This window comes from Triticum urartu, chromosome 3A (genome assembly GCF_056163025.1).
Source record: "Triticum urartu cultivar PI428250 chromosome 3A, HENAU_Tu73, whole genome shotgun sequence".
Taxonomy (NCBI): Eukaryota; Viridiplantae; Streptophyta; class Magnoliopsida; order Poales; family Poaceae; genus Triticum; species Triticum urartu.
In genome coordinates, this window is record NC_141875.1 from 720,230,388 (window position 1) to 720,256,912 (window position 26,525).

The 26,525-nt window shown below is 47.0% G+C and overlaps 1 long non-coding RNA gene across 2 annotated transcripts; it reads right to left on the reverse strand.

The window, feature by feature from the left end:
• Nucleotides 1-22,945: 22,945 nt before the first annotated feature.
• Nucleotides 22,946-26,288, reverse strand: LOC147982117 (uncharacterized). 2 transcript variants are annotated; one of them, XR_015599115.1, is made up of 4 exons: nt 25,577-26,288; nt 24,849-25,394; nt 24,060-24,190; nt 22,946-23,253 (listed from the first exon to the last, which is right to left on the reverse strand). It is a non-coding gene; the product is annotated as an uncharacterized LOC147982117 (long non-coding RNA). The 2 variants fall into 2 exon arrangements; XR_015599114.1 differs by having other exon boundaries at nt 24,849-25,264; nt 25,577-26,279.
• Nucleotides 26,289-26,525: the final 237 nt, after the last annotated feature.

Sequence of the window (26,525 nt, forward strand, 5' to 3'; positions counted from 1 at the left end):
CCAAGACAGCCAACCAGGCGAAGAACTGGATGCGAAGAGGGGCCCAAGAAAGCCAAATAAGCTTCCAGTGCGGGGCAATGGTGGAACCGGAGAACATCGCCAGATAGCAGGACTTAGCGGAGTAGGAGCCGCTGCTCGTCCAACGCCAACGCAGCTCGTCTAGGCGGTAGAAAGGGGTAAATGTTGTAGACGTCTCCAGAGTTCCACGTACTACACCATGGCCTCGGGCCCCAAGGCGCCACAGATGTCGGAGATCCAAGCCCTGCCCAGCAGACCTTGCGCGACGGAACGCGTCCGACGGAGCCTCTTGGGGACCAAGTCGAGAATGGCCGGGGCAAGATTGTTGACGGATTGCCCCTTGATCCGCCTGTCCGTCCAGAAGAGGCAAGAATTTCCGTCCCCCAAGATCCACCTCGTGGAAGCATTGAAGATCTCCTGGACATCAGCGCCAGACGGGAAATGAAGATGTCTCCACGGCCTAGAGGGGTCAGTGGCCTTGAGCCAAAGCCAGCGGGCACGAAGAGCAATGCCCGTGAGCTGTAGGTCCCGAATGCCCAGGCCCCCGAACTCCAGCGGACAACACACCTTGCGCCAGCTGACGATATTACCACCACCCGAGGAATCGCTGCCACCGTGCCAAAGGAACTCGCGCATGATACGGTTGATCTTCTTGAGGATGGAAGGCCGCAGAGCCATGGCCAAGAGGAGGTGGGTGGGCATAGCAGCAAGGACATGACGAACGAAGGCCAACCTCTCGCCGCAGGAGAGAAGAGAAGCGCACCAAGTAGGAAGCTTGCGGGCCAGGCGCTCCACCAGAGGCATAAGAGCAGCCGCAGAGACTTTTCGAACCGAGAGAGGAATGCCCAAGTAGGTGATCGGGAAGTGCACGATTGGGCAGGCGAGCATGCCGGCGGTATGCACCAGCTGCGCGTCTGAGCATTGGATGGGTGTGGCTGAACACTTCTGGAAGTTAGTGTGAAGGCCGGAGGCAGCACCAAAAATGTGAAGCAGCTCACGAATGACAAAAAGCTCCTGCGGGTCAGGGTGACAGAAGATGACCACGTCGTCCGCATAGAAGGAAATGCTCGAGGTCATCCGGCGCTCGGTGAGGCGACGCAGCACGCCAGAACTGGTGGCGAATTAAAGTAGATAGTTGAGGATGTCGATGACCAGCACGAATAGCATCGGGGAGACAGGATCGTCCCTGACGCAAGCCCTTCTCATGAAAGATTGGCGGGCCCGGGTTGCCATTGATCAATACACGGGTCTTGGCAGTGGAGAGAAGGATGGATATCCACTCTCACCAACGAGGACCAAAGCCAAGGTGGCGAAGGACCTGAAGATGAAACGGCCAGGAGTCGGAGTCGAAGGCGTGCGCAATGTCAAGCTTGAGGAGCACACACGAGGCACGCATGTTGTGGAGCTGACGGGCTGTCTGCTGGACAAGGATGAAATTGTCGTGGATGCTGCGGCCCGAGATGAAGGCGCTCTGATTAGAGGAAACCATGGCGCCAAGATGAGGAGCAAGCCGAAGCGACAAAACCTTGGCGAAGAGCTTGGCGAAGAGCTGAATGAGGCTGATCGGTCGATAATCCGAAAGAGAGGTAGCGTCGGACTTTTTCGGGAGAAGGGTGATGAAGGCCTCATTAAGCTTCTGGAAGCCCATGCCGTTCATGTGAAAAAGCTTATCAAAAGCGTCGCAAATATCCTTCTTAATGACATCCCAGCAAGCGCGAAGAAATTTGAACGTGAAGCCGCCGGGGCCCGGCGCCTTGCCAGACGGGAGCTGCTTAACCGCCGCCCATATTTCAGCCTCGGAGAAAGGAACCTCGAGGGACGAAAGGTCGAAGGAACGGCCATCAAAAGCCTCAAGGTTGAGGGTGGAAACACGCGAGTCAGTTGCACCTAGGATGCCAGCGAAGTTGTTGAAGGCAGCTTCTGCCATACCGGCGTCGTCAGAAACAAGCACGTCGCCCACGCTCAGGTGCCGGATCCTCTTCTTGTGGAGACGTGAGAGGCGCGAATCTTGATGAAGGTCGAGTTGGCGTCCCCCTCGCGAAGCCAAGATAGGCGCACACGTTGCCGGTCGATCGTGCGCTCAAGGGACGCGAGGCCGAGGTATTTGAGCTTGAGGTTCCTGTGCAACCAAGTCTCGAGCAGGGAGAGAGGCCACTGATCCATAGCTGCATCTAGCCGGGCAATGAGCTCGTGCGCAACCTAGAGCTGGAGGGAGACCGAGCCAACACGTCATGCACTCTAACTTTGGAGGCGACGGGTAGTGAATTTTAGGCGTTGGTACAGCCGGCGGAAGGGGTCGGCGGCCGGAGGCTCGGCGTTCCATGCCTCCGCCACCACTTCCTGGAAACCATCGAGCTTAAACCATAAGCGTTCAAAGTGAAAGCACATGCGCATTCCGGGCTGCTGGGAGCAATCCAGCAAGAGCGGGGCGTGGTCAGAGGTCGTCGAGGCATGACAGTGAAGCGAGCAGGTAGGTTGGCAGGCATCCCAGCTAGGAGTGCAGAGAACTCGATCATTGCGCACGAGAGTGGGGGAGTCCTGCTCATTCGACCAAGTGTACCTCCAGCCGTGGAGGTACATGTCACGGAGCTCCATGTCGGCAACGAAGCGGTGAAAACAGCTCATGGAGCGATGGTGCAGGCGATTATTATTCTTATCCGCGAAGGAGAGGATCATGTTGAAGTCGCCCCCTATGAGCCAATGGCCCGCCCAGGTGAGGCAAAAGTTGTGCAGCTTCGCAAGAAACTCCACCTTAGCCGCGTCATCTTGGGGGCCATAGACAGCGGAGAGCCACCAGTGCCGCCCACCGGTGAGGGAAGTGACGAGGGCAGAGACATGGAAATCACCAATCTCCGGTCGGGACAGGGATATCTCGGAGTCGCGCCATGCAATCAGAATGCCACCGCGGGTCCCGGACGCTGGGAGGAAGAAGAAGTCGCCCCCATACAAGGGACCCAGGTTCTCAGTAACAAGAGCGGCGGTGAACACAACAAGCTTCGTTTCGCTAAGGCAGCGATCGAGGGGGAGACACATGAGACCAGAGACCGAACAGCCGTACGTCTTGCGCAGGAGTTGAGGCCGCGCACGTTCCAAAAAACCAACTTGAGATTACAATCCATGGAGAAGAGGGGGGGCAAAGAACGAGAGGAGAGCCCTAGGAAGGGACTAGGAACGGTTGAACCGGCGCACGATCGAGGAGCTGTGTTACGCCACGAGGGATTTGCCAGCCATAGTAATCCGCGAAGGCCTGAATGACGTCCTCCGTGAGCGGACGCGCGAATAGCTGGGCATACTTCGCAAGCATGGCGTCGTCCACCCGGCCATCATCCTCAAGGAGCCCAAGGTGCTGGAGAAGAACGCGCTTAGCTTTCAGCTCGGAATCCAGCCCACAGTCAGTCTTGGCAATGCGGCTGCTTCTGCACGGGGTAAAGTTGGGCGGGACGGCATTGCGACGGCGCCGTGGAGCGGGTATGGGTTGAGGCAAAACCTGATCGGTCACCTGTTGAGCCGAATCAAGCAGGGAGAGAAACATGGCCGTGGGCCGCTGCATGGCCTCGGGATCAACGACATGCACGGTAGGGTCCACCACAGGCGGGGAGCGGGGCCGGCCGGGGGAAGGGACCAACGCATCAGTCGACGCAGGGGAGGACATGATCACATGGGAATCCGAGGCGGGCAGGACGCGGCCAACCGCAGGAGGGAACAGGATCATGCAGGGATCCGATGCAGGGAGGGGCGAGCCATCGGGGAGGCGTGGGGGGGGGGTGCCGGAAATCTTCCTGGGAGGGATAGCCCGAGCAGCCCGACAAAACACCCCGTGGGGTCGAGAGCGGGTGGGCAAGCGACGCACGGCCAATGGCCGGGGAGGCAATGAGGGGGGGCGGGGTCCATCGAATCTGCAGCTTCCAGACTGTCCGGCGACCGGGCAGGCTCGACAGCTGGCGATGCGGACTGGTCAAGGGTCGTGTTTGAACGCGACGCAGGCCAGGGGAGGCAGAGTTGGGTAGGATAGCGAGCTGCCATCCGGAGAGGCGCGTGAAGGTTGCATGGCGGCGTTACAGTCCACGCATCAAGAGGGGCCAAGATTGGGCAGAGGGGCGTCCACATGCATGCTGGGGTTGCATGGGGCTCTCGGCCACTCGGTGGGATTGGCGCCAAAAGCGCTTTGCGGGCCCACCGGTTCGTGTGCTGGTGGGGGAAGGTCCTGCGATGCGGCACCCGAGGGAGATTCGGGGCAGGGGGCGGCGATTGGCGGGGAGTCGGGCGCATGGTCCACAACTGTCGGGCGGCCCACGCCCGGGGTCTCGTTTTGGTCAACCGCGGTCAAGGTTGGCGCATCCACATCGGCCACTTGGCGCTGCGCGATCGGGCTGGAAGGCTCTGGAATCACCGGCTCCGAGGCAGGTGGTGGGGCCGAGGGCGCGGTTGTTGGGCTAACGACAAGAGCCAGCCTATTTGAATCGCACGGCGCCAAAGCAATCTGCATGGTCACGGGATCACGCGCTGAGGCGGGGACAGGGTGTGGCCCTTATCCAAAGTAGAGGAGCCCAGACGAAGCAGGGCGGAGACTCGGTTGGCTAAAGCGACGGCACCAGGGTGGGCCCCGAGGATGCCTTCCCAGCCACGCCAAGCGGGCGGCACAACGCACGGCGGCGGTAGCGCCGGTGACCACCATTCGCCGGAGGCTGCCGGGGATCAGGATTATCGGGCGGAAATTGGTGGTGTTGCGGCCAGCATGGAGGGACGGGCGGGGAGCTATGGTTGGAATCACCGGAGTCGTCAGCCGCCGGAGGGGGCGGTGGCGGCACTAGCCGGCGGTAGTCGACACACTCGGCCAGGTAGATGCGGACTGGGAAGCGGTCCAGGCGGAGCGCGAGCCGCTCCGCGCTCTCAGGAGCAGCATCAACCCCAATCCCATCGTCTACGGGGAGCAGCAGCTCGACGGTGAGCGGGATCCGTCCGGATTGGTGGTCTAGGCCGAGAGCTTGAAGACGGCCATGTTAGCCCCACTACGCGTCTCCTGGTCTAGGTGTTCAACCTTGCAGAAGGGGGAGAGCAGGATCTCCGCAGAGGAGCGGTGCCATGCGTGATCCGGTATGCCGTAAAGCTCGAGGTTAACGAGGAAGAGGGCGGTGACCGGCTCGGAGCGCGCCGAGTTGCTCTAGGGGTGGAACAACAGCCGGAACTGTGGGCAACGAGCCTTGCCAGCGATGGCCACGCGAGCCAGGAGCACGGGGTCGGAGAAACGGATGAGAAAGTCTTCTGGAGCGTGGGGATGAACTGAGAAGTCGCGGCCGTTGAGCTCGAACTTGGCGCATAGCAGGGCGGCAACCTCGCTGCAGGAGACACCGGTTAGGTTGCCGGCGACCATGGCAAGCAGAGCACGCGCAAGGGACTGCTCGGCGACGACAATCTCTGTGGAGCGCGGGAGATAGCAGACGGAAGCCGCGGGCCGGCGCGTGGGATGGCCGGACAGGGGGGTGGCGCGTGATGATGCCGAAGCAGCCGGGGAGCCCGAGCGCGAAGCCGAGCCTGAAGGCAACCTGGAAGACACAGGTAAGCCAAGGCTGGAGCTTGCGCGGGACGGGGCCTGCGTCGACCCGGAGGTCGCGGGTGTCGGCAGACTGGACGTGGAACGCGTGGTGGTCGCAGAGCCGGAGAGCACGGTGCGGTCACCAGACTCAGGCGTCAACAACCCAAGCGAGGAACGCGTGGTGGTCGGTGAGCCGGAGAGCACGTCGTGGTCACCAGGAGGGGCAGGGGTGAAGGAAATATGCCCTAGAGGCAATAATAATGTTATTATTTTATTTCCTTATATCATGATAAATGTTTATTATTCATGCTAGAATTGTATTATCCAGAAACATAATACTTGTGTGAATACATAAACAAACTAAACGTCACTAGTATGCCTCTACTTGACTAGCTCATTAATCAAAGATGGTTATGTTTCCTAACCATAGACATGTGTTGTCATTTGATTAACGAGATCATATTATTAGGAGAATGATGTGATTGACATGACCCATTCCATTAGCTTAGCACCCGATCGTTTAGTATGTTGGTATTGCTTTCTTCATGACTTATACATGTTCACATAAGCCTTGCAAGCATTGCAACTAATGAGTTAGTTGCAAGATGATGTATTACGAAACGAGTACAGAGACTTGCCGGTAACGAGATTGAACTAGGTATTGAGATACCGACGATCGAATCTCAGGCAAGTAACATACCGATGACAAAGGGAACAACGTATGTTGTTATGCGGTCTGACTGATAAAGATCTTCGTAGAATGTGTAGGAGCCAATATGAGCATCCAGGTTCCGCTATTGGTTATTGACCGGAGACATGTCTCGGTCATGTCTACATTGTTCTCGAACCCGTAGGGTCCGCACGCTTAAGGTTTCGATGACAGTTATATTATGAGTTTATGAGTTTTGATGTACCGAAGTTAGTTCGGAGTCCCGGATGTGATCACGGACATAACGAGGAGTCTCGAAATGGTCGAGACATAAAGATTGATATATTGGACGGCTATATTCGGACACCGGAAGTGTTCCGGGTGATTTCAGAGAAAACTGGAGTACCGGAGAGTTACCGGAACCCCCCCCCCCAGGAGAAGTAACGGGCCATATGGGCCTTAGTGGAGAAAGAGAAGGGCAGCCAGGGTGGGCCACGCGCCTCCTCCCCCCTGGTCCGAATTGGACTAGGAGAGGGGGGCGACGCCCCCCTTTCCTTCTCCCTCCCCACTTCCTTCCCCCTCCTAGTAGGAGTCCTACTCCTACTAGGAGGAGGACTCCTCCTTGGCGCGCCTATAGGGCCGGCCGGCCTCCTCCCCTTGCTCCTTTATATACGGGGACAGGGGGCACCCCTAGACACAAGTTGATACACGTGATCGTTTTCTTAGCCGTGTGCGGTGCCCCCTTCCACCATAATCCTCAATAATATTGTAGCAGTGCTTAGGCGAAGCCCTGTGATGGTAGAACATCAAGATCGTCACCACGCAGTCGTGCTGACGGAACTCTTCCCCGACACTTTGCTGGATCGGAGTCCGGGGATCGTCATCGAGCTGAACGTGTGCTAAAACTCGGAGGTGCCGTAGTTTCGGTGCTTGATCGGTCGGGCCGTGAAGACGTACGACTACATCAACCGCGTTGTGCTAACGCTTCCGCTGTCGGTCTACAAGGGTACATAGATCACACTCTCCCCTCTCGTTGCTATGCATCACCATGATCTTGCGTGTGCATAGGAATTTTTTTGAAATTACTACGTTCCCCAACAGTGGCATCCGAGCCTAGGTTTTATGTGTTGATGTTATATGCATGAGTAGAACACAAGTGAGTTGTGGGCGATATAAGTCGTACTGCTTACCAGCATGTCATACTTTGGTTCGGCGGTATTGTTGGACGAAGCGGCCCAGACCGACATTACGCGTACGCTTACGCGAGACCGGTTCTCCCGACGTGCTTTGCACAAAGGTGGCTAGCGGGTGTCAGTTTCTCCAACTTTAGTTGAACCAAGTGTGGCTACGCCCGGTCCTTGCGAAGGTTAAAACAGCACCAACTTGACAAACTATCGTTGTGGTTTTGATGCGTAGGTAAGATTGGTTCTTGCTTAAGCCTGTAGCAGCCACGTAAAACTTGCAACAACAAAGTAGAGGACGTCTAACTTGTTTTTGCAGGGCATGTTGTGATGTGATATGGTCAAGACATGATGCTAAATTTTATTGTATGAGATGATCATGTTTTGTAACCAAGTTATCGGCAACTGGCAGGAGCCATATGGTTGTCGCTTTATTGTATGCAATGCAATTGCGCTGTAATGCTTTACTTTATCACTAAGGGGTAGCGATAGTCGTGGAAGCATAAGATTGGCGAGACGACAACGATGCTACGATGGTGATCAAGGTGTCACGCCGGTGACGATGGTGATCACGACGGTGCTTCGAAGATGAAGATCACAAGCACAAGATGATGATGGCCATATCATATCACTTATATTGATTGCATGTGATGTTTATCTTTTATGCATCTTATCTTGCTTTGATTGACAGTAGCATTTTAAGATGATCTCTCACTAATTATCAAGAAGTGTTCTCCCTGAGTATGCACCGTTGCGAAAGTTCTTCGTGCTGAGACACCACGTGATGATCGGGTGTGATAGGCTCTACGTTCAAATACAACGGGTGCAAAACAGTTGCACACGCGGAATACTCAGGTTATACTTGACGAGCCAAGCATATACAGATATGGCCTCAGAACACGGAGACCGAAAGGTCGAGCGTGAATCATATAGTAGATATGATCAACATAGTGATGTTCACCAATGAAAACTACTCCATCTCACGTGATGATCGGACATGGTTTAGTTGATTTGGATCACGTAATCACTTAGAGGATTAGAGGGATGTCTATCTAAGCGGGAGTTCTTTAGTAATCTGATTAATTGAACCAAATTTATCATGAACTTAGTACCTGATAGTATCTTGCTTGTTTATGTTTGATTGTAGATAGATGGCCCGTGCTGTTGTTCCGTTGATTTTAATGCGTTCCTTGAGAAAGCAAAGTTGAAGCACCGCTGGGTGCCAGGCCTGCTGCTGGAGCAACACAAGATGTTATGAACGTCTGGCAGAGCAAAGCTGATGACTACTCGATAGTTCAGTGTGCCATGCTTTACGGCTTAGAATCGGGACTTCAACGATGTTTTGAACGTTATGGAGCATATGAGATGTTCCAGGAGTTGAAGTTAATATTTCAAGCAAATGCCTAGATTGAGAGATATGAAGTCTCCAGTAAGTTCTATAGCTGCAAGATGGAGGAGAACAGTTCTGTCAGTGAGCATATACTCAAAATGTCTGGGTATAATAATCACTTGATTCAATTGGGAGTTAATCTTCCAAATGATTGCGTCATTGACAGAATTCTCCAATCACTGCCACCAAGCTACAAGAGCTTCGTGATGAACTATAATATGCAAGGGATGAATAAGACTATTCCCGAGGTCTTCGCAATGCTGAAAGCTGCGGAGGTAGAAATCAAGAAGGAGCATCAAGTGTTGATGGTCAACAAGACCACTAGTTTCAAGAAAAAGGGCAAAGGAAAGAAGAACGGGAACTTCAAAAAGAACCGCAAGCAAGTTGCTACTCAAGAGAAGAAACCCAAACCTGGACCTAAGCCTGAAACTGAGTGCTTCTACTGCAAGTAGGCTGGTCACTGGAAGCGGAACTGCCCCAAGTATTTGGCGGATAAGAAGGATGGCAAGGTGAACAAAGGTATATGTGATATACATGTTATTGATGCGTACCTTACTAATGCTCGTAGTAGCACCTGGGTATTGGATACTGGATCTGTTGCTAACATTTGCAACTCGAAACAGGGACTACGGATTAAGCGAAGATTGGCTAAGGACGAGGTGACGATGCGCGTGGGAAATAATTCCGAAGTCGATGTGATCGCAGTCAGCACGCTACCTCTACATCTACCTTCGGGATTAGTATTAGACCTAAATAATTGTTATTTGGTGCCAGCGTTAAGCATGAACATTATATCTGGATCTTGTTTGATGCGAGACGGTTATTCATTTAAATCAGAGAATAATGGTTGTTCTATTTATATGAGTAATATCTTTTATGGTCATGCACCCTTAAAGAGTGGTCTATTCTTATTAAATCTCGATAGTAGTGACACACATATTCATAATGTTGAAGCCAAAAGATGCAGAGTTGATATGATAGTGCAACTTATTTGTGGCACTGTCGTTTGGGTCATATCGGTGTAAAGCGCATGAAGAAACTCCATACTGATGGACTTTTGGAACCACTTGATTATGAATCACTTGGTACTTGCGAACCGTGCCTTATGGGTAAGATGACAAAAACACCGTTCTCCGGTACTATGGAGAGAGCAACAGATTTGTTGGAAATCATACATACAGATGTATGTGGTCCGATGAATGTTGAGGCTCGTGGCGGATATCGTTATTTTCTCACCTTCACAGATGACTTAAGCAGATATGGGTATATCTACTTAATGAAACATAAGTCTGAAACATTTGAAAAGTTCAAAGAATTTCAGAGTGAAGTTGAAAATCATCGTAACAAGAAAATAAAATTACTACGATCTGATCGTGGAGGAGAATATTTGAGTTACGAGTTTGGTGTACATTTGAAACAATGCGGAATAGTTTCGCAACTCACGCCACCCGGAACACCACAGCGTAATCGTGTGTCCGAACGTCGTAATCATACTTTACTAGATATGGTGTGATCTATGATGTCTCTTACTGATTACCGCTATCGTTTTGGGGATATGCTATAGAGACGGCCGCATTCACGTTAAATAGGGCACCATCAAAATCCGTTGAGACGACGCCTTATGAACTGTGGTTTAGCAAGAAACCAAAGTTGTCGTTTCTGAACGTTTGGGGCTGCGATGCTTATGTGAAAAAGCTTCAACCTGATAAGCTCGAACCCAAATCGGAGAAATGTGTCTTCATAGGATATCCAAAGGAAACTATTGGATACACCTTCTATCACAGATCCGAAGGCAAGACTTTTGTTGCTAAATTCGGAAACTTTATAGAGAAGGAGTTTCTCTCGAAAGAAATGAGTGGGAGGATAGTAGAACCTGACGAGGTAACTGTACCTGCTCCCTTATTGGAAAGTAGTACATCACAGAAACCAGTTTCTATGACACCTACACCAATTAGTGAGGAAGCTAATGATGATGATCATGAAACTTCAGAACAAGATACTACTGAACCTCGTAGATCAACCAGAGTAATATCCGCACCAGAGTGGTACAGTAATCCTATTCTGGAAGTCATGATACTAGATCATGATGAACCTACGAACTATGAAGAAGCGATGGTGAGCCCAGATTCCGCAAAATGGCTTGAAGCCATGAAATCTGAGATGGGATCCATGTATGAGAACAAAGTATGGACTTTGGTTGACTTGCCCAATGATCGGCAAGCAATTGAGAATAAATGGATCTTCAAGAAGAAGACTGACGCTGACGGTAATATTACTGTCTACAAAGCTCGACTTGTCGCAAAAGGTTTTCGACAAGTTCAAGGGATTGACTACGATGAGACCTTCTGACTCGTAGCGATGCTTAAGTCTGTCCGAATCATGTTAGCAATTGCCGCATTTTATAATTATGAAATTTGGCAGATGGATGTCAAAACTGCATTCCTGAATGGATTTCTGGAAGAAGAGTTGTATATGATGCAACCGGAAGGTTTTGTCGATCCAAAGGGAGCTAACAAAGTATGCAAGCTCCAGCGATCCATTTATAGACTGGTGCAAGCTTCTCGGAGTTGGAATAAACGCTTTGATAGTGTGATCAAAGCATTTGGTTTTGTACAGACTTTTGGAGAAGCCTGTATTTACAAGAAAGTGAGTGGGAGCTCTGTAGCATTTCTGATATTATATGTAGATGACATATTACTAATCGGAAATGATATAGAATTTCTGAATAGCATAAAGGGATACTTGAATAAGAGTTTTTCAATGAAAGACCTCAGTGAAGCTGCTTACATATTGGGCATTAAGATCTATAGAGATAGATCAAGACGCTTAATTGGACTTTCACAAAGCACATACCTTGACAAAATTTTAAAGAAGTTCAAAATGGATCAAGCAAAGAAAGGATTCTTGCCTGTGTTACAAGTTGTGAAATTGAGTAAGTCTCAATGCCCGACCAATGCAGAAGATAGAGAGAAAAATGAAAGATGTTCCCTATGCTTCAGCCATAGGCTCTATCATGTATGCAATGCTATGTACCAGACCTGATGTGTGTCTTGCTATAAGTCTAGCAGGGAGGTACCAAAGTAATCCAGGAGTGGATCACTGGACAGCGGTCAAGAACATCCTGAAATACCTGAAAAGAACTAAGGATATGTTTCTCATATATGGAGGTGACAAAGAGCTCATAGTAAATGGTTACGTTGATGCAAGCTCTGACACTGATCCGGACGATTCTAAATCGCAAACCGGATACGTGTTTACATTAAATGGTGGAGCTGTCAGTTGGTGCAGTTCTAAACAAAGCGTTGTGGCGGGATCTACAAGTGAAGCAGAGTACATAGCTGCTTCGGAAGCAGCAAATGAAGGAGTCTGGATGAAGGAGTTCATATCCGATCTAGGTGTCATACCTAGTGCATCGGGTCCAACGAAAATCTTTTGTGACAATACTGGTGCAATTGCCTTGGCAAAGGAATCCAGATTTCACAAGAGAACCAAGCACATCAAGAGACGCTTCAATTCCATCCGGGATCTAGTCCAGGTGGGAGATATAGAGATTTGCAAGATACATACGGATCTGAATGTTGCAGACCCGTTGACTAAGCCTCTTCCACGAGCAAAACATGATCAACACCAAAGCTCCATGGGTGTTAGAATCATTACTGTGTAATCTAGATTATTGACTCTAGTGCAAGTGGGAGACTGAAGGAAATATGCCCTAGAGGCAATAATAATGTTATTATTTTATTTCCTTATATCATGATAAATGTTTATTATTCATGCTAGAATTGTATTATCCAGAAACATAATACTTGTGTGAATACATAGACAAACTAAACGTCACTAGTATGCCTCTACTTGACTAGCTCATTAATCAAAGATGGTTATGTTTCCTAACCATAGACATGTGTTGTCATTTGATTAACGAGATCACATTATTAGGAGAATGATGTGATTGACATGACCCATTCCATTAGCTTAGCACCCGATCGTATAGTATGTTGCTATTGCTTTCTTCATGACTTATACATGTTCCTATGACTATGAGATTATGCAACTCCCGTTTGCCGGAGGAACACTTTGTGTTCTACCAAATGTCACAACATAACTGGGTGATTATAAAGGAGCTCTACAGGTGTCTCCAAAGGTAAATGTTGGGTTGGCGTATTTCGAGATTAGGATTTGTCACTCCAATTGTCGGAGAGGTAGCTCTGGGCCCTCTCGGTAATGCACATCACATAAGCCTTGCAAGCATTGCAACTAATGAGTTAGTTGCGAGATGATGTATTACGAAACGAGTAAAGAGACTTGTCGATAATGAGATTGAACTAGGTATTGAGATACCGATGATCGAATCTCGGGCAAGTAACATACCGATGACAAACGGAACAACGTATGTTGTTATGCGGTCTGACCGATAAAGATCTTCGTAGAATATGTAGGAGCCAATATGAGCATCCAGGTTCCGCTATTGGTTATTGACCGGAGATATGTCTCGGTCATGTCTACATTGTTCTCAAACCCGTAGGGTCCGCACGCTTAAGGTTTCGATGACAGTTATATTATGAGTTTATGAGTTTTGATGTACCGAAGTTAGTTCGGAGTCCCGGATGTGATCACGGACATAACGAGGAGTCTCGAAATGGTTGAGACATAAATATTGATATATTGGACGGCTATATTCAGACACCAGAAGTGTTCCGGGTGATTTCGAAGAAAACCGGAGTACCGGAGGGTTACCAGAACACCCCCCCCCCCCCGGGAGAAGTAATGGGCCATATGGGCCTTAGTGGAGAAAGAGAAGGGCAGCCAGGGTGGGCCGCGCACCTCCTCCCCCTGGTCTGAATTGGACTAGGAGAGGGGGGCGGCGCCCCACTTTCCTTCTCCTTCCCCACTTCCTTCCCCCTCCTAGTAGGAGTCCTACTCCTACTAGGAGGAGGACTCCTCCTTGGCTCGCCTATAGGGCCGGCCGGCCTCCTCCCCTTGCTCCTTTATATACGGGGGCAGGGGAACCCCTAGAGGCAATAATAATGTTATTATTTTATTTCCTTATATCATGATAAATGTTTATTATTCATGCTAGAATTGTATTATCCGGAAACATAATACTTGTGTGAATACATAGACAAACTAAACGTCACTAGTATGCCTCTACTTGACTAGCTCATTAATCAAAGATGGTTATTTTTCCTAACCATAGACATGTGTTGTCATTTGATTAACGAGATCACATTATTAGGAGAATGATGTGATTGACATGACCCATTCCATTAGCTTAGCACCCGATCGTTTAGTATGTTGCTATGCAACTCCCGTTTGCCGGAGGAACACTTTGTGTGCTACCAAACGTCACAACGTAACTGGGTGATTATAAAGGAGCTCTACAGGTGTCTCCAAAGGTAAATGTTGGGTTGGCGTATTTCGAGATTAGGATTTGTCACTCCGATTGTCGGAGAGGTAGCTCTGGGCCCTCTCGGTAATGCACATCACATAAGCCTTGCAAGCATTGCAACTAATGAGTTAGTTGCGAGATGATGTATTACGAAACGAGTAAAGAGACTTGCCGGCAATGAGATTGAACTAGGTATTTAGATACCGACGATCGAATCTCGGACAAGTAACATACCGATGACAAAGGGAACAACGTATGTTATTATGCGGTCTGACCGATAAAGATCTTCGTAGAATGTGTAGGAGCCAATATGAGCATCCAGGTTCCGCTATTGGTTATTGACCGGAGACATGTCTCGGTCATGTCTACATTGTTCTGGAACCCGTAGGGTCCGCACGCTTAAGGTTTCGATGACAGTTATATTATGAGTTTTGATGTACCGAAGTTAGTTCGGAGTCCCGGATGTGATCACGGACATAACGAGGAGTCTCGAAATGGTCGAGACATAAAGATTGATATATTGGATGGCTATATTCGGACACCAGAAGTGTTCCGGGTGATTTCGGAGAAAACCGGAGTACCGGAGGGTTACCGGAACCCCCCCCCCCCCCCGGGGAGAAGTAATGGGCAGCCACGGTGGGCCGCGCGCCTCCTCCCCCCTGGTCCGAATTGGACTAGGAGAGGGGGGGCGGCGCCCCCCTTTCCTTCTCCCTCCCCACTTCGTTCCCCCTCCTAGTAGGAATCCTACTCCTACAAGGAGGAGGACTCCTCCTTGGCGCGCCTATAGGGCCGGCCGGCCTCCTGCCCTTGCTCCTTTATATACGGGGGCAGGGGGAACCCCTAGACACAAGTTGATCCACGTGATCGTTTTCTTAGCCGTGTGCGGTGCCCCCTTCCACCATAATCCTCGATAATATTGTAGCGGTGCTTAGGCGAAGCCCTGCGACGGTAGAACATCAAGATCGTCACCACGCCGTCGTGCTGACGGAACTCTTCCCCGACACTTTGCTGGATCGGAGTCCGGGGATCGTCATCGAGCTGAACGTGTGCTAAAACTCGGAGGTGCCGTAGTTTCGGTGCTTGATCGGTCGGGCCGTGAAGACGTACGACTACATCAACCGCGTTGTCATAATGCTTCCGCTGTCAGTCTACAAGGGTACGTAGATCACACTCTCCCCTCTCGTTGCTATGCATCACCATGATCTTGCGTGTATGTAGGAAATTTTTTGAAATTACTACGTTCCCCAACAAGGGGAGCCAGCTGGGGAGGAGGTGCGGCGGCGGAGAGGCGGCGGGAGGGAGCCGTCAGAAGAAGAGGCGCCGGGGAGCAGGGCGGTGCAGTTCTTGGCCTTTTGCCCGAAGAAACGGCACCGCGCACAGCATATGTCACGGCGACACTCGGAGCGGAGATGGGCAGTGCTGAAGCATCGCGGGCACTCGCCCTCGCGGAGCCAGGACGGTCGTTGGCGGGGGAGTTCACCGGGGCCGCGGCGCGGCCGACGGGGACGCGCCTGCTACCTCTTGAGCACTGCGTTGGTTTTCCCTGAAGAGGAAGGGATGATGCAGCAAAGTAGCGTCAGTATTTCCCTCAGTTTTGAGAACCAAGGTATCAATCCAGTAGGAGGCTACGCGCGAGTCCCTCGTACCTGCACAAAACAAATAAATCCTCGCAACCAACGCAAATAGGGGTTGTCAACCCTTATAAGGCCACTTACGAGAGTGAGATCTGATAGATATGATAAGATAGTATTTTTGGTATTTTTATGATAAATATGCAAAGTAAAATAAAGGCAAAGGAAATAACTAAGTAGTAGGAGATTAATATGATGAAGATAGACCCGGGGGCATAGGTTTCACTAGTGGCTTCTCTTGAGAGCATAAGTATTCTATGGTGGGTGAACAAATTACTGTTCAGCAATTGACAGAATTGAGCATAGTTATGAGAATATCTAGGTATGATCATGTATATAGGCATCACGTCCGAGACAAGTAGACCGACTCCTGCCTGCATCTACTACGATTACTCCACTCATCGACCGCTATCCAGCATGCATCTAGAGTATTAAGTTCATGAAAACAGAGTAACGCCTTAAGCAAGATGACATGATGTAGAGGGATAAAGTCATGCAATATGATAAAAACCCCATCTTGTTATCCTCGATGGCAACAATACAATACGTGCCTTGCTGCCCCTACTGTCACTGGGAAAGGACACCGCAAGATTGAACCCAAAGCTAAGCACTTATTCCATTGCAAGAAAGATCAATCTAGTAGGCCAAACCAAACTGATAATTCGAAGAGACTTGCAAAGATAACCAATCATACATAAAAGAATTCAGAGAAGATTCAAATATTTTTCATAGATAGACTTGATCATAAACCCACAATTCATCGGTCTCAACAAACACACCGCAAAAAGAAGATTACATCGAATAGATCTCCACAAGAGAGGGGGAGAACATTGTATTGAGATCCAAAAAGAGAGAAGAAGCCATCTAGCTACAAACTATGGACCCGTAGGTCTAAGGTAAACTACTCACACTTCATCGGAGGTGCTATGGTGTTGATGTAGAAGCCCTCCATGATCGATGCCCCCTCCGGCGGAGCTCCGGAACGGGCCCCAAGATGGGATATCGTGGATACAGAAAGTTGCGGCGGTGGAATTAGGTTTTTGGCTCCGTATCTGATCGTTTGGGGGTACGTAGGTATATATAGGAGGAAGGAGTATGTCGGTGGAGCAACAGGGGGCCCACGAGGGTGGAGGGCGCGCCTGGGGGGTAGGCACGCCCCGTACCTCGTGACCTCCTCTTTTCTTTCTTGATGTAGGGTCCAAGTCTCCCGGGTCTTGTTTGTTGAGAAAATCACGTTCCCGAAGGTTTCATTCCATTTGGACTCCGTTTGATATTCCTTTTCTTCGAAACCCTAAAATAGGCAAAAAAACAGCAATTCTGGGCTGGGCCTCCGGTTAATAGGTTAGTCCCAAAAATAATGTAAAAGTGGATAATAAATCCCAATAATGTTCAAAACAGTAGATAATATAGCATGGAGCAATCAAAAATTATAGATACGTTGGAGACTTATCAAGCATCCCCAAGCTTAATTCATGCTCGTCCTCGAGTAGGTAAATGATAAAAATAGAATTTTTGATGCGGAGTGCTACTTGGCATAATTTTAATGTAATTCTTCTTAATTGTGGTATGAATATTCGGATACGAAAGATTCAATACAAGAGTTTAATATTGACATAAAAATAATAATATTTCAAGCATACTAACAAAGCAATTATGTCTTCTCAAAATAACATGGCCAAAGAAAATTATCCCTGCAAAATCATATAGTATGGCTATGCTCCATCTTCACCACACAAAATATTTAAATCATGCACAACTCGATGACAAGCCAAGCAATTGTTTCATACTTTTGACATTCTCAAAAAAAATTCAATCTTCACACAATACATGAGCATGAGCCATGGATATTGCACTATAGGTGGAATAGAGTGGTGGTTCTGGAGAAGACAAAAAGGGAGAAGATAGTCTCACATCAACTAGGCGTATCAACGGGCTATGGAGATGCCCATCAATAGATATCAATGTGAGTGAGTAGGGATTGCCATGCAACGGATGCACTAGAGCTATAAGTATATGAAAGCTCAAAAGGAAACTAAGTGGGTGTGCATCCAACTTGCTTGCTCATGAAGACCTAGAGCATTTTAAGGAAGCCCATCATTGGAACATACAAGCCAAGTTCTATAATGAAAGATTCCCACTAATATATGAAAGTGATAACATGAGAGACTCTCTACTATGAAGATCATGGTGCTACTTTGAAGCACAAGTGTGGTAAAAGGATAGTAACATTGTCCCTTCTCTCTTTTTCTCTCCTTTTTTTCTTTTCTTTTTTATTTAGGCCTTTTCTCTTTTTTATGGCCTCTTTTCTTTCTTTTTTTTCGTCCGGAGTCTCATCCCGACTTGTGGGGGAATCATAGTCTCCATCATCCTTTCCTCACTGGGACAATGCTCTAATAATGATGATCATCACACTTTTATTTTTCTTACAACTCAAGAATTACAACTCGATACTTAGAACAAAATATGACTCTATATGAATGCCTCTGGCGGTGTACCGGGATATGCAATGAATCAAGAGTGACACGTATGAAAGAATTATGAATGGTGGCTTTGCCAGAAATACGATGTCAACTACATGATCATGCTAAGCAATATGACAATGATGGAGTGTGTCATAATAAAGGGAATGGTGGAAAGTTGCATGGCAATATATCTCGGAATGGCTATGAAAATGCCACAATAGGTAGGTATGGTGGCTGTTTTGAAGAAGGTATATGGTGGGTGTATGATACCGGCGAAAGGTGCGCGGTATTAGAGTGGCTAGCAATGGTGGAAGGGTGAGAGTAGTGCGTATAATCCATGGACTCAACATTAGTCATAAAGAACTCATATACTTATTGCAAAAATCTACAAGTTATCAAAGCAAAGTATTACGTGCATGCTCCTAGGGGGATAGATTGGTAGGAAAGGACCATCACTCGTCCCCGACCGCCACTTATAAGGAAGACAATCAATAAATAAATCATGCTCTGACTTCATCACATAACGGTTCACCATACGTGCATGCTATGGGAATCACAAGCTTTAACACAAGTATTTCTCAAATTCACAACTACTCAACTAGCATGACTTTAATATCACCATCTCCATATCTCAAAACAATTATCAAGTATCAAACTTATCATAGTATTCAACACACTCATAAGAGATTTTTTTAATACCGAGCATATTAGGATTTTAAGCAAATTACCATGCTATTAAGACTCTCAAAATAATCTAAGTGAAGCATGAGAGATCAATAGTTTCTATAAAACAAATCCACCACCGTGCTCTAAAAGATATAAGTGAAGTGCTAGAGCAAAATTATATAACTCAAAAGATATAAGCGAAGCACATAGAGTATTCTAACAAATTCTAAATCATGTATGGCTCTCTCAAAAGGTGTGTACAGCAAGGATGATTGTGGTAAACTAACAAGAAAAGACTCAAATAATACAAGGCGCTCCAAGCAAAACACATATCATGTGGCGAATAAAAATATAGCTCCAAGTAAAGTTACCGATAGAAGTAGACGAAAGAGGGGATGCCTTCCGGGGCATCCCCAAGCTTTGGCTTTTAGGTGTCCTTAGATTATCTTGGGGGTGCCATGGGAATCCCCGAGCTTAGGCTCTTGCCACTCCTTGTTCCATAATCCATCAAATCTTTACCCAAAACTTGAAAACTTCACAACACAAAACTTAAAATAGAAAATCTCGTGAGCTCCGTTAGCGAAAGAAAACAAAAGACCACTTCAAGGTACTGTAATGAACTCATTATTTATTTATATTGGTGTTATACCTACTGTATTCCAAATTCTCTATGGTTTATAAACTATTTTACTAGCCATAGATTCATCAAAATAAGCAAACAACACACGAAAAACAGAATCTGTCAAAAACAGAACGGTATGTAGTAATCTGTAGCTAGTGCAATATCTGGAACCCCAAAAATTCTAAAATAAATTGCTGGACGTGAGAAATTTATCTATTAATCATCTGCAAAAAGAATTAACTAAATAGAACTTTCCAAATAAAAATTACAGCAGTTCTCGTGAGCACTAAAGTTTCTGTTTTTTACAGCAAGTTCAACAAGACTTTCCCCAAGTCTTCCCAACGGTTCTACTTGGCACAAACACTAATTAAACACAAAAAACACAACCAAAACAGAGGCTAGATAAATTATTTATTACTAAACAGGAGCAAAAAGTAAGGAATAAAAATAAAATTGGGTTGCCTCCCAACAAGCGCTATCGTTTAACGCCCCTAGCTAGGCATAACAAGCAAAAATAGATCTAGGTATTTCCATCTTTGGTAGGCAATCCATAAGTGGATCTTATAATAGATTCATAAGGTAATTTAATTTTCTTTCTAGGAAAGTGTTCCATGCCTTCCCTTAACGGAAATTGGAATCTAATATTTCCTTCTTCATATCAATAATTGCACCAATCGTTCTAAGGAAAGGTCTACCAAGAATAATAGGACATGAAGGATTGCAATCTATGTCAAGAACAATAAAATCTACATGAACATAATTCCTATTTTCAACAATAAGAACATCATTAATTCTTCCCATAGGCTTCTTAATAGTGGAATCCGCAAGGTGCAAGTTTAGAGAGCAATCATCAAAATCACGGAAACCTAATAAATCACACAAAGTCTTTGGAATCGTGGAAACACTAGCACCCAAATCACATAAAGCATAACATTCGTGATCTTTAATTTTAATTTTAATAGTTGGTTCCCACCCATCACAAAGTTTTCTAGGGATAGAAACTTCCAATTCAAGTTTTTCTTCATAAGATTGCATCAAGGCATCAACGATATGTTTACTAAACGCTTTATTTTGACTATAAGCATGAGGAGAATTTAGCACGGATTGCAACAAGGAAATACAATCAATCAAAGAGCAATTTTCATAGTTAAATTCCTTGAAATCCATAATAGTGGGTTTAGCAACCTCTAGGGTTTTAATTTCTTCAATCCCACTTTTATCAATTTTAGCATCAAGATCAACAAATTCCGAATTCTTGGAACTCCTTCTAGGTAAAGGTGGATCATATTCAGTCCCATCATTATCAAGATTCATATTGCAAAACAAAGATTTAATAGGGGACACATCAATAACTTTTAGATCTTCATCTTTATTTTCATAGCAATCCGGTTTAGCGGCCATCTTATTAACTAAGGTAGCATGCCTATCCGAAATTTCAGTAGTTAATTTCTCAAGATGAGCAATTTGGGATCTTAAACCATCGAATTCTTTAGACATATCATCAAGCTCTTTATTCATAAAACTCATAAAACTTTTCTGTTCTTTAAGTTCGTTTCTGAAGAAACTATTATGTTCAAATTGCAAGACCATGAAACTCCTGACATTGCTTTCGATCTCTTCTAATCTTTTTAAGGTGAAGGTCACCAAATTTAGTATTATCTTGAACCATCGTGACAAGCAAGCAAACTAACACACAAGCAAACAAAAAGCAAGCGGGCAAAAAGAGATAAATAGAGAAAGAGAGGGAGGATAGAGAGAGTGAGGGCAAATAAAACGGCAAGGGTGAAGTGGGGGAGAGGAAAACGAGAGGCAAATGGCAAACAATGTAATGCGGGAGATAAGGGTATGTGATGGGTACTTGGTATGTTGACTTTTGCGTAGACCTCCCCGGCAACGGCGCCAGAAATCCTTCTTGCTACCTCTTGAGCACTGCGTTGGTTTTCCCCGAAGAGGAAGGGATGATGCAGCAAAGTAGCGTAAGTATTTCCCTCAGTTTTGAGAACCAAGGTATCAATCCAGCAGGAGGCTATGAGGGAGTCCCTCGTACCTGCACAAAACAAATAAATCCTCGCAACCAACGCAGATAGGGGTTGTCAATCCCTATAATGCCACTTACGAGAGTGAGATCTGATAGATATGATAAGATAATATTTTTGGTATTTTTATGATAAAGATGCAAAGTAAAATAAAGGCAAAGGAAATAACTAAGTAGTAGGAGATTAATATGATGAAGATAGACCCGGGGACCATAGGTTTCACTAGTGGCTTCTCTCGAGAGCATAAGTATTCTACGGTGGGTGAACAAATTACTGTTGAGCAATTGACAGAATTGAGCATAGTTATGAGAATATCTAGTTATGATCATGTATATAGGCATCACGTCCGAGACAAGTAGACCGACTCCTGCCTGCATCTACTACTATTACTCCACTCATCGACCGCTATCCAGCATGCATCTAGAGTATTAAGTTAAAAACAGAGTAACACCTTAAGCAACATGACATGATGTAGAGGGATAGACTCATGCAATATGAAGAAAACCCCATCTTGTTATCCTCAATTGCAACAACACAATACGTGCCTTACTGCCCCTACTGTCACTGGGAAAGGACACCACAAGATTGAACCCAAAGTTAAGCACTTCTCCCATTGCAAGAAAGATCAATCTAGTAGGCCAAACCAAACTGATAATTCAAAGAGACTTGCAAAGATAACCAATCATACATAAAAGAATTCAGAGAAGATTCAAATATTGTTCATAGATAGACTTGATCATAAACCCACAATTCATCGGTCTCAACAAACACACCGCAAAAAGAAGATTACATCGAATAGATCTCCACAAGAGAGGGGAAGAACATTGTATTGAGATCCAAAAAGAGAGAACACTACAAGAAATATGTCAACTTGTGACCACCACTATTGGTCACTGAATGGTCACAAATTTCCATTTGTGACCTTTTTGTGACCAAAAACATAAGGTCAAAAGCTGGCCGTCGTAAACCGACTATAGCGACCTTTCTTCTGGAATGGTCGTAGATGTTTATGACCAAAATACATCTACTGTGGCGTTTTGGTCACTAGCAACCTCCCCAGGCCACGTAGGCATCCAGCGTGGCAAGCTGATGTGGCACCAGAACCAGCCCGGTCCAATTCGGTTTTCTACATGGGCCTAGCCCATTAATTCAGCCCATTTATTGTTTTTTCTTTCAAGTTTGGTTAGCTACATGGGCCAAGCCGAACAGACTTTTATTTTTTCTTCTACAGTCCACATTTTTTGGGGCCTCAACCTTTTTCCAGCCCATTTGTCAGTTTTCTTTTGTTTCTTTTCCATTTTAAAGTAGGTCCCACTAGTCATATGGGAACCAATTACCACAGGCCAGTTCTATATTTTTGCAATTAGAAAATTTGATTCAAAAAGGGCCAATAAGGCATAATATTTCATACAACAACCAAGCAGTACATTACAATCATGTACACCCAAAACTGAGATAGTACATTACAACGGCCAAACAAAGTACCAAAACTAAGATAGTACATTACAACAGCCAAGCAAAGTACCTAGTACAAATCTTGTATTTAGCTATAAAATGCAACTAAATATACACATAACTAGCTCCAGTGAGCGAAATGGCATTCTGGGTGTGGTTTTTCTTCAGGATTCTTCTTGCTGTAGCTCCTGTACACCCAATTTTTGAAGAATAAAGGCCAGCATCTACAAATAATAAATTATGAAAAGTTAGAAACATAATCAAGTGAATCCGCCTAAGCAAACACAGAAGTACAATGCTTGAGATACATGTATGCAGCAAGAAAAACAGGCAATGTGATGGCAGTATGAGCGCACAATAATTCTGGGAGTAAAAAGAACATAAATAATACAACAATCTCTGGAAACAAAAACATGAGATGAAGCTTAGTTAACCAGAAAGTACATTATAGTGATGAAGATAACATCAACAAGATGGTCAAGAGAAACAAAAACATCTGACACTACATTCTGTGTATGGACAAGTCTACACAAAACCTAGTTAATACCATTGAATGCATTGCAAACTTATACCACCCAGACAAGAATTCATATGCAATAGATCCATTACAGATGAGAGACACGACTCAAAAACTTGCCTTCAACACTTCCTTTTACAGAATGTCAAGAGAGCAAACAACAAAATAACTAAATGTAACTATTTCCTCTTGTGCTCAAGACAAAGCTTGCCCACCACAACTGCCCGCACAGCTATCACAAACAATTTCAGCATTCAGTCACTACTAGCATACGAAGCTCATCGAGCTAACTGAGCATCAAAACATGGGAGAGCACCCATACAAGCCGGAGACAGCTATGTACACAAGCTTTTCCCGCAGGAGAATAACAAAACCCTAAGGTACATGAGGTACTACTGCTAGTGTATATAGAACCAATCAAGCTGCTGGTGCAGGAGCAGAGCATGAGTCCAACAAAACATGCTATAGGAGCATAAAAGAGGGAGCTAGGGGTAGGAGATGGAGCCAGCTCACCGAAGAACTTGGGAGTCCAGCTTGGGTCCTTGCTAATCTGCTGCTGCTCCAGTAGCTCTCGTGTGCGGGTATAAGATCAGACCCAACCGACTAGAAGCGGCCATTTGTCGAGCGATCTTTCATTTCCTAGTCTGCAACAAGAGGTAAATGCTAGAGATTAGCAACTGCTGCCAAACCCAATGTGACAAAGAGGTAAGCACTATAAACTGGATTTATAAAAACAGAATAAGCAAAACGCAGAGCCTGTGCAAGTTTATCAGTACTGTAGTTCAGTGGAGTAGCTGCAAAGAATTAACACTAAGCATAAGATAGACTAAGAATTTTCAGTGGAGCAGCTGCACATAATTAAGAAAGCATCAGCAAGTTAACAAGCTACTGAAAAACTACTGGAACCAAAATAGTACTACAAAATACAGAATTTGCAAAAATCTGTAAACTGAATTTTTTGCCAAGGAAACAAAATCTTATAGCTTCAGGCTGGAGCACTACAGTTGTTGGTTAGACTTCATATAGCTTCAGGCTGGTTGGAGTACTACAGCAGCAACCATTTCATGGTTAGACTACTCCATTTGCAGTAGCCAAATATTCAGATATGACTAAGTGACTGATCAGGCCAACAACATAAGCAAGTGGCAGCGTAAGCAGAAATTGGCCTTTGAATTATCAACATCAACCGCAAGACTACGACAAGAAGGCTTATTATAGAATCAGTCAATCACATAATCAATGATAGCAACTGATGACTGCACAATCAAGTTTCACTTCCATGGGCTCGTGATGAGGTCATACCTCGCAGGAGATGTATCGGGAGGGGGCTTGGAGATGGCGTCACGGTGGTGGTGGAGCTGTGTCCTCCATGGCGTCCTCACGTGCATGGCGTCATCCCCTCCATCGCGTCCTCTTCTCCATGGCGTGCCCTCTTGCTGTTTCTTCACTTCAGGTTCTGCTGTGGACACTTTAGTGAGAGAGCAGTTGCACTCTTGCTGTTGCTGCTGCTTCTCTTCTTTAGGGTGCAATGTATCTTCAGCTGTTTTCTTATGAATCTTGAGCTTTAAATCTGTGATGATCTTCTTGGCGAACTCGAGTTGCTTGAGCACACCGAGCGTCTCTCTTTCTTTGGCGCCGAGCTCCTTCTCTATCTGCGTGGTCTGCTCCGCTAGATTGACGTGTTGTTCATCTTCAGTCCCCCCACACACAGTCTGGTTCTGTTTCTGCAGGCGGAAAATGTGGCAAGAACAAAATTAATCGAGAGAACGAAGAGAAACATCAGTGCTGGCTGATTTTACTGGCCACATTTGCCTCCGAATCACGGACAAGAACCACTCCGCTCTTCTCCTAATTGAATGAAGAACTATGTGACCCAAAGTAGTACAGGGGTACGGCCATGTAGTACTATGCAAGAACAAAAAGTACTCCGCGGAATAGGAAATGGCACCGTTTCTCCAGCAAGAATGTAAATCAGGCCAAGACGAGTCGCGACGAGAAGGGAGACGGGAGGAGGAGGAGGTCGGACTGACCTTGTGGTGCGCGAAGATGCGGTTGACGAGGTGGGAGCTCCAGGCGGCGCTGCCGCGGAAGCGGTCGACAGCCTCCCACACGGACTCGAACGGCGTCCTCGAGCCGCTGCACTCGTCCCAGACCGACGATTGCAGGGTGTGGCGCGCTGCTCCCGTATCCTATAGGAGGAGCCTCCCAGGTCGCGGATCTGGCAGCCCTCGTCGCCGACACGTGCTGGATCCATTGGCGAGGCTGCAGCCATCGATCCAGAGGGAGGAAGGAGAACACCATGGATCCAGATCGGAGTGGGCAAGGCTGCGGCCGTCGCGGTCTGGAAGCGCTACCTCGCACTGCCCGACTTGGGGCCAAGGTGAGGGGAGGGCGTGGTGGTGTGCGGCAGCGGCATGGGTCATCGACGGTGTGGGTGGAGCGGCGACTGCGGGAGTGGATCCCATCTCACTGAACCGAGAGAGAGCAGCGACTGGGACGGAGGGGTGGTGGAAGTGGGGATGGCCGGGGATGGGGCCGGAGGAGGGATCAGGAAGTGGTGCAGGGGACGGGGAGGAGGTGGCGGCGCCGAGGTTGGCGACGAGGAGTGGTGCAGGGGACAGGGAGGAGTGGCGGCGGCGAGGAGATGGGGACGAGGGAGGAGGGGTGCGATGGGGGATCTGAGCTAGGGTTTGGGCTGCGGGTGGGGATCTTTTTCTTTTATTTTTTCTGTAGATAGATGGATGGATGGATGTGGGGTGGAGAGATGGATGGGTGGATGGATGGGCACCATGTCATCGATCCGTGGGAAGAGTTCTCATTGGTTCGAAAAATCAGTGTTTTAAAATAGTCTTCAAGTATTAAAAATAGAGGGATTTTGTGAAGCAGCTATCAAAAATATTTTGCAAAAGGGCACAACACAAATTTTCACTAGACTTAGACCACATTTTATGGATAAGGACCAATTTGTATGCATTTCTG